The 14867-nt window shown below is 34.5% G+C and overlaps 1 protein-coding gene across 8 annotated transcripts in view; it reads left to right on the top strand.

Moving 5' to 3' along the window:
* Positions 1-578: 578 nt before the first annotated feature.
* Positions 579-14867, top strand: part of Nthl1 (Nth-like DNA glycosylase 1) — a 65476-nt gene continuing 51187 nt past the window's right edge. For 2 of the 8 annotated variants that reach the window (XM_069838782.1, XM_069838783.1), the window contains exon 1: positions 593-747. The gene's annotated coding sequence lies outside the window, so the exon portion shown is untranslated. Of the gene's footprint in view, positions 748-2453; positions 2633-11292; positions 11460-14867 lie in introns of all 8 variants that reach the window. The other 6 variants (XM_069838780.1, XM_069838779.1, XM_069838781.1 and 3 more) reach the window with 6 other exon arrangements.

A 14867-nucleotide genomic window follows, 5' to 3' on the forward strand; every position in this document is an offset into this window, starting at 1 on the left:
ATTATACTTCTCAGTTATTGTGACGTCCGTATTTTTTTTTAAGAGAGGGAAAAGTTAGGCCTTGCAAATGCGTAATTATGAATTCAAGGAAATTAAAGATAATGCAGTACCTTAATTAGTTGCAATATCTTATTTAATAACAATATTAATAATATTAGGTGAAAAGGGTAGGCTATAGTGCGTATATGTAAGATGTCAATTTAATTTATTTCCGGAAATGTTTGGTGTATGAACTGAAGTACAGAGCAGACAGTCCCTCAGTTTATATGTAATATGTTTTAATATCAAGAATGATAGCCTTTTATTGTAATATAATTGAGGAGTAGAAGTTTGCAAATTACGTCTATTGTCCATAAAATATTGTACGAAGCATTTAATAAGCAATGATGAGTCCTTTAAATGTCCCAAATGTCAATGTCTTTTAAGTGTTCTGCTATGAATATATAGGGCAGAACAGCGCTCCGAGCGGCGGAATTGGCATTACGAGGGAACCGCTTCAGACTCGTTTTTCAAGCTCTATGCGCTAGCTTGTATAATCTCGTAAGCAACGATTCATATCGTTGAAAGGCCGCCCTTCGCAATCAGCTGTTAAGTGAGTCACGTGGTCTGCCTTACGGCCTGTAGTAGATCAAGATGGCAGTGCGTTAAGCCGTTGTGAGTTCTAGTTTTATCCATGGAGCTCTTTATAATGTTGGGATCGTTGGTTCTATCTACAATATGAACTAGTTGGTGAGCAGAAATAGTAAGGTATATTTCTCTAAAATGTAGTGTAATTACGTTAGTAACATTTGAAACAATGATAATGAGACACATTCACTTGCGACTTGTATATTCTGCAGTGCTTGGGAAAAGTGACACAAGTTAGTTTCCACAAACCTTTTTTGATAATTTATTGACAACTTACGGAACTTCTGCTCGCTTGGAAAAAAATACATAAGTATTTCTCCCATTACAATAATTCATACAGAAAAAAATCAAATCGACATAAACCAGTGTAAGTTGTCAAATTATCAAGAAAGGTTTGTGGAAACGGACTTATGTCACTTTTCCCAAGCACTGCAGAATTATTATTTTTGGTGTGAAAATTACGTTGATGCAGGCAAAGTTCGTATGTGATACCTGCCTTTATTTCGATTAAATATTGGGCCCTTTAATGTGGTAAAGTGAATTTTTGGTGTTATAAACAGTAAATATGTATAATAATATAGGTACTTGTGTAGTAGAACATTAACTGGCATGTAAATTAAGTTGTGATTAGGCCCAAGTGCTTTAACTTTGTAATCAGACTTATTTTTTACCGTAATTTAAATTATTGCTCCCTTTGTATGTGAGAATAATCTACATTATAAATAATACTATGTTTGATAATATACAAAATTTGAACCAAAAACAAAGAGATAAAAATATATACGAAAATTATAAAATGGTACCGTATAGCCTAGTTTTCGTTACTCTTACAGTATCTAATCTTGCAATTAAGATGTCCTGCCTTTACATACGTTATGATGCCATACCGGTATAGAAATTATAGGTTATGTTTACTGTATTTACCTTATATTCCTTTATTCGCAATTATACATTATAGTGTTATGTATGATACCCAGCACATGCAATTTGCATTTATTTATTTAATTCTTACTATACTGAGTTGTATTGAATTGTTTTTATCAACTATCTACAAGGGGAAGTAATATAACTGTATGTACATTTCATAGGAGGGACTGTTGTGAATTTTCTACCTACAAGTAATGAAGGTAACCGCGTTCTGAAGTTTATCCTAAATTCTTCTTTACTAAATCTTAAAATAGCTTCCATTCTGAACTTAAATGTTGATGCAAACAGGTTATGTCAACATGGTGAATTCTCTTCACTTGATATACCAGTTTTATAAATTAGTACTAACTTTTTAGGGATCTTTGTGTTGGCTTTATTCGACATATAAATCTAGCTACCTGGTTACATCAACAAATACCTTGGATACATAAACAAAACAGAAGAATCGATCATTATGGATATGGTCGATTTAACTATAAAACTCATTACATTCTCCCCCAGATCAGTATTGAATATAGTCCAGTAAGTAACTCGGAGGTTTCACTACTCTGCCAGAACGAGATACCGGTATATTGTTCTCGTTTGACTTAGTCTCGCCATTCTTCCATAAGACTCATTCAAATTGGAATCACTCCTTTCTGTTATTCTCAGGCTTTGTGAAGGTTTAGAAATAGCTGTATTCTGGTTGTCATTATTTTCGACGTCTTCCATTTGAATTCCATCCCACTCCTCAAAAACAGACATCTGTTCTTTCGGAGCAAGTTGTCGATTCAATACAGTCATCTCTCTTACATTAGATGTTCGGACATAAGAACAGGTAGGGTTTGCCTCTATCAACTGAGCTTCTTCAACTAATGGATCGAACTTGCTTGCATGAACGTTTCTTCTCATGTCTACAGTTCCCGGTGTTGTCAACCATGTCGGTAGCATACATCCATTTGCAGAGCATCTGGAGTGTGAGAACATATGTTCATGTGGTGTTGTGTTAGTTGCTGTACATAACAGAGATCGAATAGCATTTAAGGATTCCTGAAGAACAGTCTCCCATTGTATAACTGGAAGACCTCGAGATTTTAAGGTCAGTTCTATAGTCTTCCAAATTATTCCGTTATATCTCTCAATCTGTCCGTTCCCTTGGGGATTATATGCTGTAGTGCGGCTAGTTGCTATTCTTTGTGAACAAAGATACTGTTGAAGTTGCTGCGACATAAAAGCAGAGCCTCCATCAGAATGGATAAATGACGGACTCCCAAAAATCGAGAATAAAGTTGATAATCTGTGTATGACCGTCGAAATTGTAACATCACTGCAAGGGAATGCAAATGGAAATCTGGAATACTCGTCGACAATTGTAAGTATACATTGCTAGTTTTTGAAGGTATTGGCCCTTTAAAATCTATATTCAGACGCTCGAAAGGTGATGTTGCTTTAATTAGTCGATCTTCTCCTTTGTAGAAATGAGGTTTAATTTCTGCACACACCGGACATGATGCAGTCATCTTGACATCTTCTAAGGAATACGGGAAATTAGCACAACGAATAAAATGTGCCATTCGCACTACACCAGGATGGCAGAGAGCCTGGTGAAGCTGATAAAGAGTAGGCATTCTAGCAGATGAGGATGAGCAGACTCTGGATAATGTATCAACTACTGTGTTATCCTTTCCAGGACGATAGACAATATCAAATTTGTAACATGATAATTCTAATCTCCAGCTTTCAATCTTCTCATTTTTTATTTTTCCATGTTTAGTACAATAAAAACATGAAAGATGCTGATTTTTGATCGGTTAACAGCGAAAATGGGCGTCCTATTAGGTAATGTTTCCATTTTTGCAGTGATTCAATAATAGCGTAAGCCTCGTTCTTTACAGCAGAATGGCGGCGTTCACTTTCAGAAAGGGTTCTAGAAAAGAACGCTACTGACCTTCCAGATTGGGACAAAGTTGCAGCTATAGCAAAATCAGAAGCGTCAGTCTCAGCCAAGAATGGAACTCCTTCCTCTAGAGACTACAACTGACTTGGCGATATCAGATTTTATTTCCTTGAAGGCAGTACAAACATGAATAGGAATAGGAAATTCTCTGCATTGTATTAAGGGTCGTATTTTATCAGAAAAATTTCGTACCCATTTAGCATAGTGTGAAAACATCCCAATTGCTCTTTTTATTGACTGTTGATCTTTACGAATAGGTAGATCCAGTAAAGGACGAATACGATCAGGATCAGGTTTAATAGTGTTGTTTATAATTTCATAACCTAGGAGGTTAATGGATTTAGTAGAGAATTTACATTTGCTTTCACTGAGAAACTTTCTCAAGTTTTTATCGTGATCTAGTTGACTAGTACCACACACAGTAATATCGTCTAAGTAAGCATATACTCCATTTAGTTTTTCATTGCTGATAATTGAATTAATCACCCTCTGGAAACATGCCACGCCATTCGTAACACCAAATGGAATTCGCAGAAATTGGTAAAATTGTCCACAGGCTTCAAAAACTGTATAAGATCGCTCATGTTCAACAATGGGTATCTGATGATATGCACTCTTTAAATCGACAGTACTAAAATATTGATATTTAGCTACTTCTGAAACAGTGCTTTCAATACTAGGAAGAGGGTACGCATCAAGTAGTGTAAATTTATTTATGGTTTGTGAATAGTCAACAACCATTCGCTTTCTATGATTAGTACTCGAAGTAACAAGAACTTGTGCCCTCCACAGCGATGCACTCTTTTCAATTATGCCTTCATTTAAAAGTTTGGCGGTTTCAGATTCTATGAATTTGTTGTCTTCTCGTGAATGTTTACGAGACTTTATAGCAATAGGATGACAATCCTGAGTGAGATTAGAAAATAATGACACAGGCGATATGGAAGCAGTAGCAAGACCACAAACAAAGGGGTTCACGAGGTCCCCCAAAAGCAATTTCAATAGAAGAATGAAGTTTGAGTATATCATGCCCAAGTACTATAACAGCACACAAGTCATCCATAATTAATAGCAAGACATCATCAAGTTCTATAGTAGCATTACAGCTACCTCTCACATGAGAAATCGACGGTCCCAAGGAAGAACATTGTAACTGACAAAATGGACTTTTGCAGTAGAATTAAAAACAACTTCGGATGGCTATGAAAAATCCTTTGCATTACCATTATTGAAATTGATGTCTTACTCCATTGTAGTGATAACACATTCTCTAAAATCATTCCTTATATGAGGAGCATCGTTTCAAAACGTATTATGTGCAACTTACAATTTTTTTACATGAACGACGAAAAACTGGATTACTCGTAAACCGGAAAAGTTTTCAAAACACTACACAAAACCATTTTTAAGTACTGGTTTCACAGTTTACAAATATGACGACTTGGAACCATCAGACTTCACAGCATGAAAGATAAATAAGTAGAGAGTAACAAATTTAATCTCATCCACTGGGGGACTTAATACGTTTTGAAACGATGCTCCTCATATGCATATTGTTACTTACAATATTAGAAAGTTGACATAAATTCCCGGTAGGAACATTGTATGTGACATACAATAGTATTGCTTTTGAAAGAAGGAGTGATAATGTCACAGTTTACACTTAACAGAATTGTAACTACATAACTACAAACAGGAATGTACATAAATATTTACAAAAAGTACAGTAATTTGTTTTACAATGCCACTGAATTTAATGTTACTCATCACTGCCGTGATAAATGCCAGGAATATGGGCTGTATTTCGTCACACTGACAGCAGATCGATGAATACTTTACTTTGAGAGATGGGTAGTGGAGCAATGTAGATTTATATCCTTCCAAGTCCTGAGTTTGACTTTGCGTTGTATGTCAATGCTACTGTATGTTCTTGTTCTTTAATATGATTGTATTTTATGAATATTGCTTGCTTAATTCAGAAACAATTTGAATTTGCTTCACTTTCATCGAAACACTTTTTCATTTTCGTCTGTCAAATTTGAGTTGTCCTTTTCGTTGGCTATTAGAGACTTCAAGTTTTTTAAAATCAATTTGTGCTATTTAAGTTACCTCGTAGGGTTTCCACTTGCTTTAGCCATTTTCACCAGCATTATCCGTTGTTCAGAGTGAATACTGTTCGTGCTTTTTTTCTTCGTTTATTTAAAGGATGGATTGAATCTGCTTTATTCCATGTGTGTTCTTTTTTCCAGGAATTTATCCTGCACAGACATATTATAATACTACTGTCAAATACAATGTGTTGTAGAAGTCCCTTATCGTTATCATCAGAAGTATCTTGCTCTGGTGCCATTTCCATTTGTTGCAGGTCAATCTGTGATACAAAATGAAATGTTAGAATTCCATTGTTATACCGCAATTTTTTCTTATGAAAAGCAACATTCAAAAAGCGAATCATGATTGTATTAGTTGAAGTAATACAATACAATATTATAGTTAATGTTGGGTTATCAGTAGGGAGACTAAACTTGGATCTCAATGAATAATCTGAATCGAAATATTCGCCCTCAGACCCAAGTATGGAAAATGTTTTATAATAGGCTACTCTGGAAATTTCAGACGGTGGAGAAGAAGTTAAAAACTCAGATTTTTCATTTAAAAATTATTTTAAAAGTACAGAACTCATTTATAAGAATATGTTTAGATATAACTTAAAACCAATACAGAGCTAACTGAGCTTCAAAATAAAATGTCAAGATTGAGGTGCAGTTACTAACAAATCTAGAATACAAGTAAACTGTAGATAGGTTTGTAATAACCGTGCCTTAATATTGCATCAAACCAGAGCCACACGGACCATATGCTGGATTATATAGAATCTATGGAATCCTATATTGTTGATGCAAGGAGAACTTCCCTATTTTTAGTTATGAATGTGGTCACACGATAGTTATTTGGATATTTCATTCTTAAGCTAAAGTTTTCAAAAACACACTATATAGTAAGTAACAACAAAATATAGCAAAATCAAACTTACCAGGAACATCTTCTTCTGCATCTTTATAGATACACTCCTTCGCAAACATCCTGCCTAGGACTCACGTTACGGAATGCGCGCTGGTTCGAGTCCTCATGGGGGAAGAAATTTTCTCATGAAATTTCGGCCAGTGTATGGAACCGGTGCCCACCAAACATTGTGATGCACTTGGGGAGCTACGATAGGTAGCGAAATCTGGTTGTGAAAGCCAGCTATAACGGCTCGGGGGATCATCGTGTTAACCACACAATACCTGCATTCTGGTTGGATGATCGTCTACATCTCCTTCTGGATGTGGACGTGAGGCCAGCAGCCGGCTGGTCTCGTTGGTCATGGTCCTTCATGGGCTGTTGTGCCTCGGATTATTATAGGTCTGCATGTTGTTGCAAAATGCAGATACAATACTTTTCAATTACTTACACTGATTCAATTATTCATTCACAGAAGACTATGGTAACTGTGTCACTTACAATAGTTTTAACAGGACATTATTGCGAAAGAAGGCAGTCGACAAATGCTTAAGTAGATACAGTACTGGCCTATTCTACGTATAAAATGTATGAATGTTGGTTACAATATTTCAATATAGTGCGATTACTGCCCAAATACCCGGCCGATCTTAATCATATTTATTCCACAGATGGTCTGTTATGAAACCTTCAGGTCTACGATTAAAACTCAAATTCTTCAAAATGTCAGTTACAATGTTCTTCCTAGGGACCGTCGGAATGAGTACTGATGATGCATTGCAATCTGCACATTAGTAGGTGTCGTTTCAAAATTATGCCTGTTTACTAAGGAACTGTTAATGAAGCTGGTGGTACTTCCTGTATCAATGAGAGCTTTAGCTTGCACTCCATTAATTTTAACTAATAAGATAGATTTATTTAAAAAAGTAGTTGAAGCCTCACAGAGAGTATGACTCAAACTAATGCAAGCATTTGAAAGTTTATTGTTTCCATCATAAACTTTCCTTTTAGATTGACATACCTTAGCAAAGTGTCCTTTCTTCTTGCAAGTATTACAAATAGCATTTAAGGCGAGACAATTACTTCTCATCTGACGATTGAAACCACAGAAGAAACACTTGTTAAATTGTTTTTGCGCAATGGTTGGTACACTATCAGGATGATGTGATTTGTTAGACTTCTCACTTATCTCTTGCACATTACCTGATGCTGCACTGACTGATGACACATTATTGTACCCATATTCTTCTGGTTGTCTGAAAGCCATCTTCAAGGCTCATGCTTGGGAAAATGCTTCATCTAATTTTAATGTAATATTTTCTAAAAGACGTTGTCTAATCGGACATGATAATAGTCCAGTAATAAAAGCATCACGGATGCATTCATTTCCTTTTCTTCTGCTGAAACTGCTTTAAACTTGCAGTCCTTCCCCAATAGTTTAAGTGCTTGCAGATATTCATCTACAGTTTCGTGTTGCAGTTGTCGTCTTGTAGCTAGGCGGTGTCTTGCAAAAATTTCATTCGTGGGTTTTACAAACACAGATTCAAGGTAAACTATAGCTGCCGTATAGTTGTTACAATCTCTTATAAATGAATAAACTTTAGGAGATATGTGATTTATTAACAGCTGAAGTTTCAGCTCTTCTGTAAGTTGTCCTCCTGCATTGGCTGCCAAGAAATTAGTAAAAGTATTCTTCCAGTACTTCCATTCCTGAGATGATGATTGCGATGCAGGGTCCAAATCTAGTCGTTCTGGACGCAAAAATTTCTCCATGTTCTTTCTTCTTCCCCTTTTACTTATTAAATTCGTTAAAGTACATATCTTAATAGAATTTAATCAGTACAATATTTGTTTTATTTATGTCGAATAAATTGTAATAAAGTTGCAATCTATAGAACCAAAGTTGGTTTTATTCGACATATAAATCTAGCTACCTGGTTACATAAACAAATAACTTGGATACATAAACAAAACAAAACAGAATAATCAATCATTATGGATATGGTCGATTTAAGTATAAAACTCATTAATTTAAACAGGGTTTTCTTTTAGTTAACATGATTGCTATTACTGTAATTAGGCCTGCTGTCTTTCTTATTTTGTACAAATTTAGGGATATCAACATAACATTTAGACCTATATGATATAGTTCATTATAATTCTTAACATTTACTATTAATACTTTTAATAATAGGCCTTTTATATTTTAATTCAAATATAATTTATATGTCTACTGAAAGATTAATAGCTGGTCGAATGTAAGAGAAAGCCTTATCACTGACATTTGAAATAAATATTAATATTAACTACACAACTCAAATGTCGTTTACAACTTTTTATTAGCGCACCAATAGGCCCGCAATTGAGGGCTTTGCCAGAAAAAAGGCGGATAGACCTATACGCCCTTCTTCGGGAAAACGGTTTAAAATGTAGTGAATAATTATAGTAGCGAAATTTTGTTTTGATTGTACTGTACATACCTTCAGGACAGGACTGCGTGCGTGTATAACATTTTATTCAGGTGCATTTTAAAATCTTAGATTGCATGTATCTCAATTCGCCATATTGACGTATATGCCCTTTTTCAGGCAAACCCCTCGATTTGTCACGCAGTTAAGGTTACATTAGTCACTCATCCGAGGTTACGTTAGTCACAGCTTTTTTTTTTTTATAGGAGTAATGCGAAATTTTGAAACAAGCTTTATTATTATTAACGAGGTTGTTCTGTTATTGGTCTAACTTTTATAGAATTCATTTTTTAATTTGTTTCGAAAATTTGAAAAATTTCAGTTTTTCTTGACAAATGTGACATCAATTGCCACCACTTTCAAAAGTGTCACGTGGGTTTTCATATGGTCGATAAATGTTGAAAATATCCTTTTATGCTCTCAATGATGTCCATATTATATGATAAATTTCAAATTGCAGGAAGTGTATAATGTTTAGCTCCTCTTTTCATGGCATAAAATGACGTAAAAATTTTAGTATTTCTTCCTTTCGTAGTTAACGTGTATCATTGCCAATGGACATGAAAACGAGTCTTAAATAAATCGATGTTGTCAAATTCAGATTCTTCAATAATTTAGCATTAAAATGATATACCTATAACATGTTATCAATCATCCATTCCATGCGGACGGGTGTGACATTTGCATACCATTTGTAACTAGTTGTGACTGGGGTGCCAGATATTAAGCTGAGCTTTATTATCTCTTAATTCTGAATCAAGCAAAAGTAATATTCAGATTGTATTGACCAGTGATTCAACCTTACTTCTGTAAACTTTTATTTCTTTCATAGTTTATTATTAATAAATAAAATAAACTTCAGAGTAATTTTTGAGACGGGTGACACAACTGTTACCATGAATGTAGGCTAATTCAAATCTTATTATCTACCTCACTTGCTTTTAGAATGAATTCCTAAAATAAGAAAGAAAACTACTGTTGTAGATAAGAAGACACCAAATCAGCTGATTGATGAAAAGAAGGAACAATTCAAGGACTCTCAACATAGATCATTTTTCACACTGAAGTTCAGCGTGTGCACACTTCACATTTGTTCATAAAATAGACACAAATACAGTTGTTGAACTTATTTTTACTGTAAAATATAAGTAATAAGAGTTTATTATTATTAGTCTTCAGAAAGAAATACTAAACTTCACAGTTTAGCATGGAGTGGCTGCAATGCAGAAAGATGAAAAAAAAAGTATAATGTCGCGAAATCGTGGAATGATCCTTTTTCTTAGTTTCATAATAACCTATGCTCTGCCCAGCTGCATTTTCGATATTATCTCTGATATTTTTCCACGTGCTCTTAATATCTAACTCCTCAACTTCATCGACACTTTCTCAAGTGGCAAACCTATTTGAAATTTCGACCTGACAATGTTACTTAGTTTTCCTCATCTTTTAACTTCTGAATATTGAATCTCCTAATATTAACTTGTTGTTCTAGTCTTTCTCTTAATTTTCTAATTACCAAATAATGGTCAGAATTATAGTCCGCCCATCTGATGTTCGAATGTCTACTACACTAGTTTATCTATCAAGATGTGATCTATTTGGTTGTGTGTCAGTCAATCTTGGAGAAGTCCCAAGTGTGTATATATCCTATCCTTATGCGGAAATGTTGTACTTTTCACAATTAAATTTTTTGATGTGGAAAGTTGACTAATCTAACTCCATTATCATTACTACTCTCTTTTCCAATAGTCAGTTTCAAAATATCCTTCCATCCTACTTTAGCATCAAAATCCCCCAATAAAATGTTCATGTGATATCTAGATAACTGGTCGAAAGTGTGTTCCAATTCCTCGTAGAAGCTATCCTGTACATGGTCGTCTTTCTCTTCTGTAGGGGCTTGAGCATTTATAACTATGATATCACACCATCTACACTTAAGTAGGATCAGACCATCTACACTTAAGTAGTATTAAATACGATAACCTGTCACGGATAAATTCGACCTTTTTTACTGGTGATTTTATTCTTTTGTGAATAAAGAATCCTGTTCCTAATTGGTGATTATTGTTTCCTTTCCCCATAGTACAACAAGTAATCTCCTATTTGTAATATGCCATTCCCATATAACCTAACGTCCTGTACTTCCACAAAGTCTATTCTCTGTCTAGCTAGTTCCTTTGCTACTGATGTTACCCTTCCTGTTCTATAAAGACTGTGACATTTCGAGCACCAAATCTCATAACCTTATTCCTTTGCTGTGGTCACGCGAAAGAATCTGTCCCAATCCAAGGCTTATGTTGGGATTTCGTAATAAGCTCGTTTTTTTTACAGTGATGGGTTGTTATCCCTTCGCCCAACCTCCAAGCTGGAGAACCACTCCTTATTGGCTGTCCGTGACTTCTTATTCAATATATTCGCAGCTACCCTCTATATCTGGAGGTTGTCTCCTCTATCCACAACCTGAGGACGCGCCATGCTGTGTGATAGGGACTCACAATGTATGACATGCCACTAAAAAGTATAACAAAAGTAATTAATAGTAATCTGACTGTATTTGTTGTATGTTCCACATTTTCAGTGCTGAATAATTTGTTATTATAATAATAATGTATTTACTTATAATTTTTCTTATGAAAATAATTTGTGGTGTCAGCTTTTTTGAACACGATATCCAGCTGATTTTAGAATTTTAACTTGGCAGCCCTGAAGTGTGATAGATTTCTTTCATACTAGATTCCCTGCTGCATCATACAGTATGTAATTCAAAACCTTAGGCCTACATCATTCATAGTACTAACATTGCATTTAGTTATACAGGCCTACTGCATAGAATGCACCTTTGAACACATCGTCCTCTCAGATGGATTGGTATTTTTTTTTTTTCACAGGTACTGGTACTAGTCCCACTTCCCATTTTCATAATGTAACCACAGTCTACTATATACAGTCACGAAGCTTGAGTTTTGAGGGTGCTAGAAACAATAGACTGTGACGGTACTATTTTGCATTGCCTATAATGAGGTGATATTAGCGATGCTAGTGGTGAGCAACTATCTAATGTTTGCATATTTACTACGTATTGAGCTTCGCGACTGTATATAATAGACTGTGATGTAACTAAATGTGAATACAGTCTATATTACAGGTACAGTAGCACTATATTTAAAAAATATCTAGAGAGACATTTCACTGCAGTTGCTATACAAATGATTTAATGGCCCCGGAACAATTTTTCCCTTCAAATTATTCGAACTTGATTTCTGGTCAATATCATTTGATTCATTCCAGTGTATTAAGGAGCTCATATGATAGGCATATACTGTGTTTTTTGCGGACATGCAACCACGTTTCCACAGTTTTAATCAACTTTTTGAGTACATTCTGGAAAAACTCAAAACAATTATCACTATCACAAAGATTATGAATCCGTTTTTAGTTGTGCTCAACTGATTGAAATTCCAGAAACTATGAAGAAAAATCTCATTTAAATATGTACCTTGAAATGAAATGTTTAAATTATACTTTTTTCACAGAATGTAGATCAATGAATCAAAAGAATGCAAGAATACCTCGACCTTGCAAAAATATACGCGATTCTTAAATTTTTAAATATTTGCAACCTTGTATTTATGCAAAATGAGTTTCTCTTCTCTGTTCACCATCAAAACAAAAGTGAGAAATTTCCTTGGACTTCAAAATGATATCGCTGTGTGTGTATGGATTGCTGAGTCCAGACTTGAGAAGCACATTAATCACATTAATTGTTTTTTACTTCATAACTAATGAAACATTTTTTATTATTATGTTCAATATTGTTTATGTTTCTAAATACAGTAATAAAAAAATTAATTAGAAACTTTTTGACATTTTGTAAATCATCTCACGACCCCTTTCAACCCCTTACACAACTCCCCTGGAGGTCGTTGTTGTATCTCAAATGTATGCTAGGGCTATAGTTTTACACACAAAAAAAAAATAAGCATAAAGACAAATGGAAAAGAAAAAATAAATTAGCTTACACAATGTAAACAAAACGTAAACAATCCGTAATTTAGACATTGCGATTGCAAAGCAAACATCAGGCATTAATTTGAGACATACAAAAACAGTTACAACACACATTCGTAACACTTCTATAACACAAATATGCAGCTTTCCGTACCATACATCATAAATTAATACGCAATAGTCACAGAAACACAAACTATAATTGAGGGGCTTAGAACAAAAAGCAGGTAAGTGACATTATTTAAAAAAATGAGGTAAGTGCGTGTTGTGATAGCCCAAAAGGATGTTTCTTTGGGATAAAATCAGGTAAGTGATCACCAGACATCGGATTCTAGGGCAAATGCCTATTTTGTTTCTTTAGGAGAAAAGTAAAAATAATTATTAATATTTGTGTTTCATGGAAATTGAAAGGTATTCAAAGAGTTTTATAGTGGCCTAAAATGCCCTAAAACGGTTATTAGAGCCTAATTTGTTAATATTCGCCTAAAAATGCCTAACTCACTGTAAAGTTTCGCATTTTACTCTTACTTTTTATAATTTATACATGCATTCACTGCGAAATTTAAGGCATTTAAAAAGTGGAAAGTTTGCTTCACACCGACCATGAAACCAGTGATAAAGGAAACAAAATGTTTTGAATCTCACGACACTCGCAATAGATTTCACCTAATTTAACATGTTCGGAGGCATAAATGCCGACAAAGAACCAACCTTAGTTTTGAAGCAGGCTACAATCACAACATGTGCTGCTACCGATTCAGAGATATACTTTACTATAAAAATGACTGTTTTCTGTCTGAAACCGATTAGCTGTACTGCCCTTCAGAGTGTCATAAAATCACAATTTTTGGAGAAAGAGTGTTTTTGAAATATTTATGAAAAGTCGTAAAACTGCGAATTAGTAGGGTAAACCGTTACAAAATATTTAAAAGAATGGCCCTCCTAGTGTTAACACTACCAGGAAATGCAACAATAAGTGGAACTTTGTATTTTTGTCCAATTGAATCTCAATAACAACGGTTCATTTGAATGCTCGTTAACAGTTGCTCTTTCCCTCACCTTATTTGTGTTGAGAAGTTTTGAGCGGTAGGACGTTTTCCTGTGAAGTTTAACGCGATAATGCCAAAAAATATAAGTGCAAAATCTACATTGATCCGGCAATGGCTAACAGAATATTCAGAATTCACTTATGATGGAAAAATAATATTCTGCAAGATTTGTAGCAAACAGGTATGTAACAATAGTTGAAATATATAAATTCTATTAATTTTAATGAGTAGGCCTATAATATTTATACATTGACTGAGCTATCCTGAGGTATAATTCTTTTTAAGACCACTACACTTTAACCTTTTAAATTCCGATAGTTAAAGTATTTGCAGGTCATTAAAATTTTGATTGTTCGAACCCACTAACTTTGTGATAGAAATACGGCAATACAACAATTAGGATTTTATTTTAATTCAGTTTACTTTACATTTTTAGATTTCGCAAGAAAAGAAGTGCCACCTAAAGCAGCATGTGCAAGGAGCGGCTCATAAGGCTAAAGCTCAGCAGAAAAATCAACTGCAACAAACTTTACTAACACAGCCTACTTCATCCAATCTCAGCAGCAATTTCTATGCTGATTTAACCAGAGCGTTTGTTGCTGCTAACATTCCCTGGAATGCAATTGAAAATCTGGTTTTAAGACAGTTTTTACAAAAATACTGCAAACAAAATATCCCATCTGAGTCGACCCTAAGAAAAAATTACTTAGACAGAATATACAATGAAACTTAAGCTTCCATTCGGGAGGATATAGGTGATTCTTACATATGGGTCTCTGTGGATGAAACCTCAGATCCTATGAATAGGTATATAGCAAATATGGTAGTAGGAAAACTTAGTCCTGATGG

This window comes from Periplaneta americana, chromosome 11 (genome assembly GCF_040183065.1).
Source record: "Periplaneta americana isolate PAMFEO1 chromosome 11, P.americana_PAMFEO1_priV1, whole genome shotgun sequence".
In the NCBI taxonomy this organism is placed as follows: Eukaryota; Metazoa; Arthropoda; class Insecta; order Blattodea; family Blattidae; genus Periplaneta; species Periplaneta americana.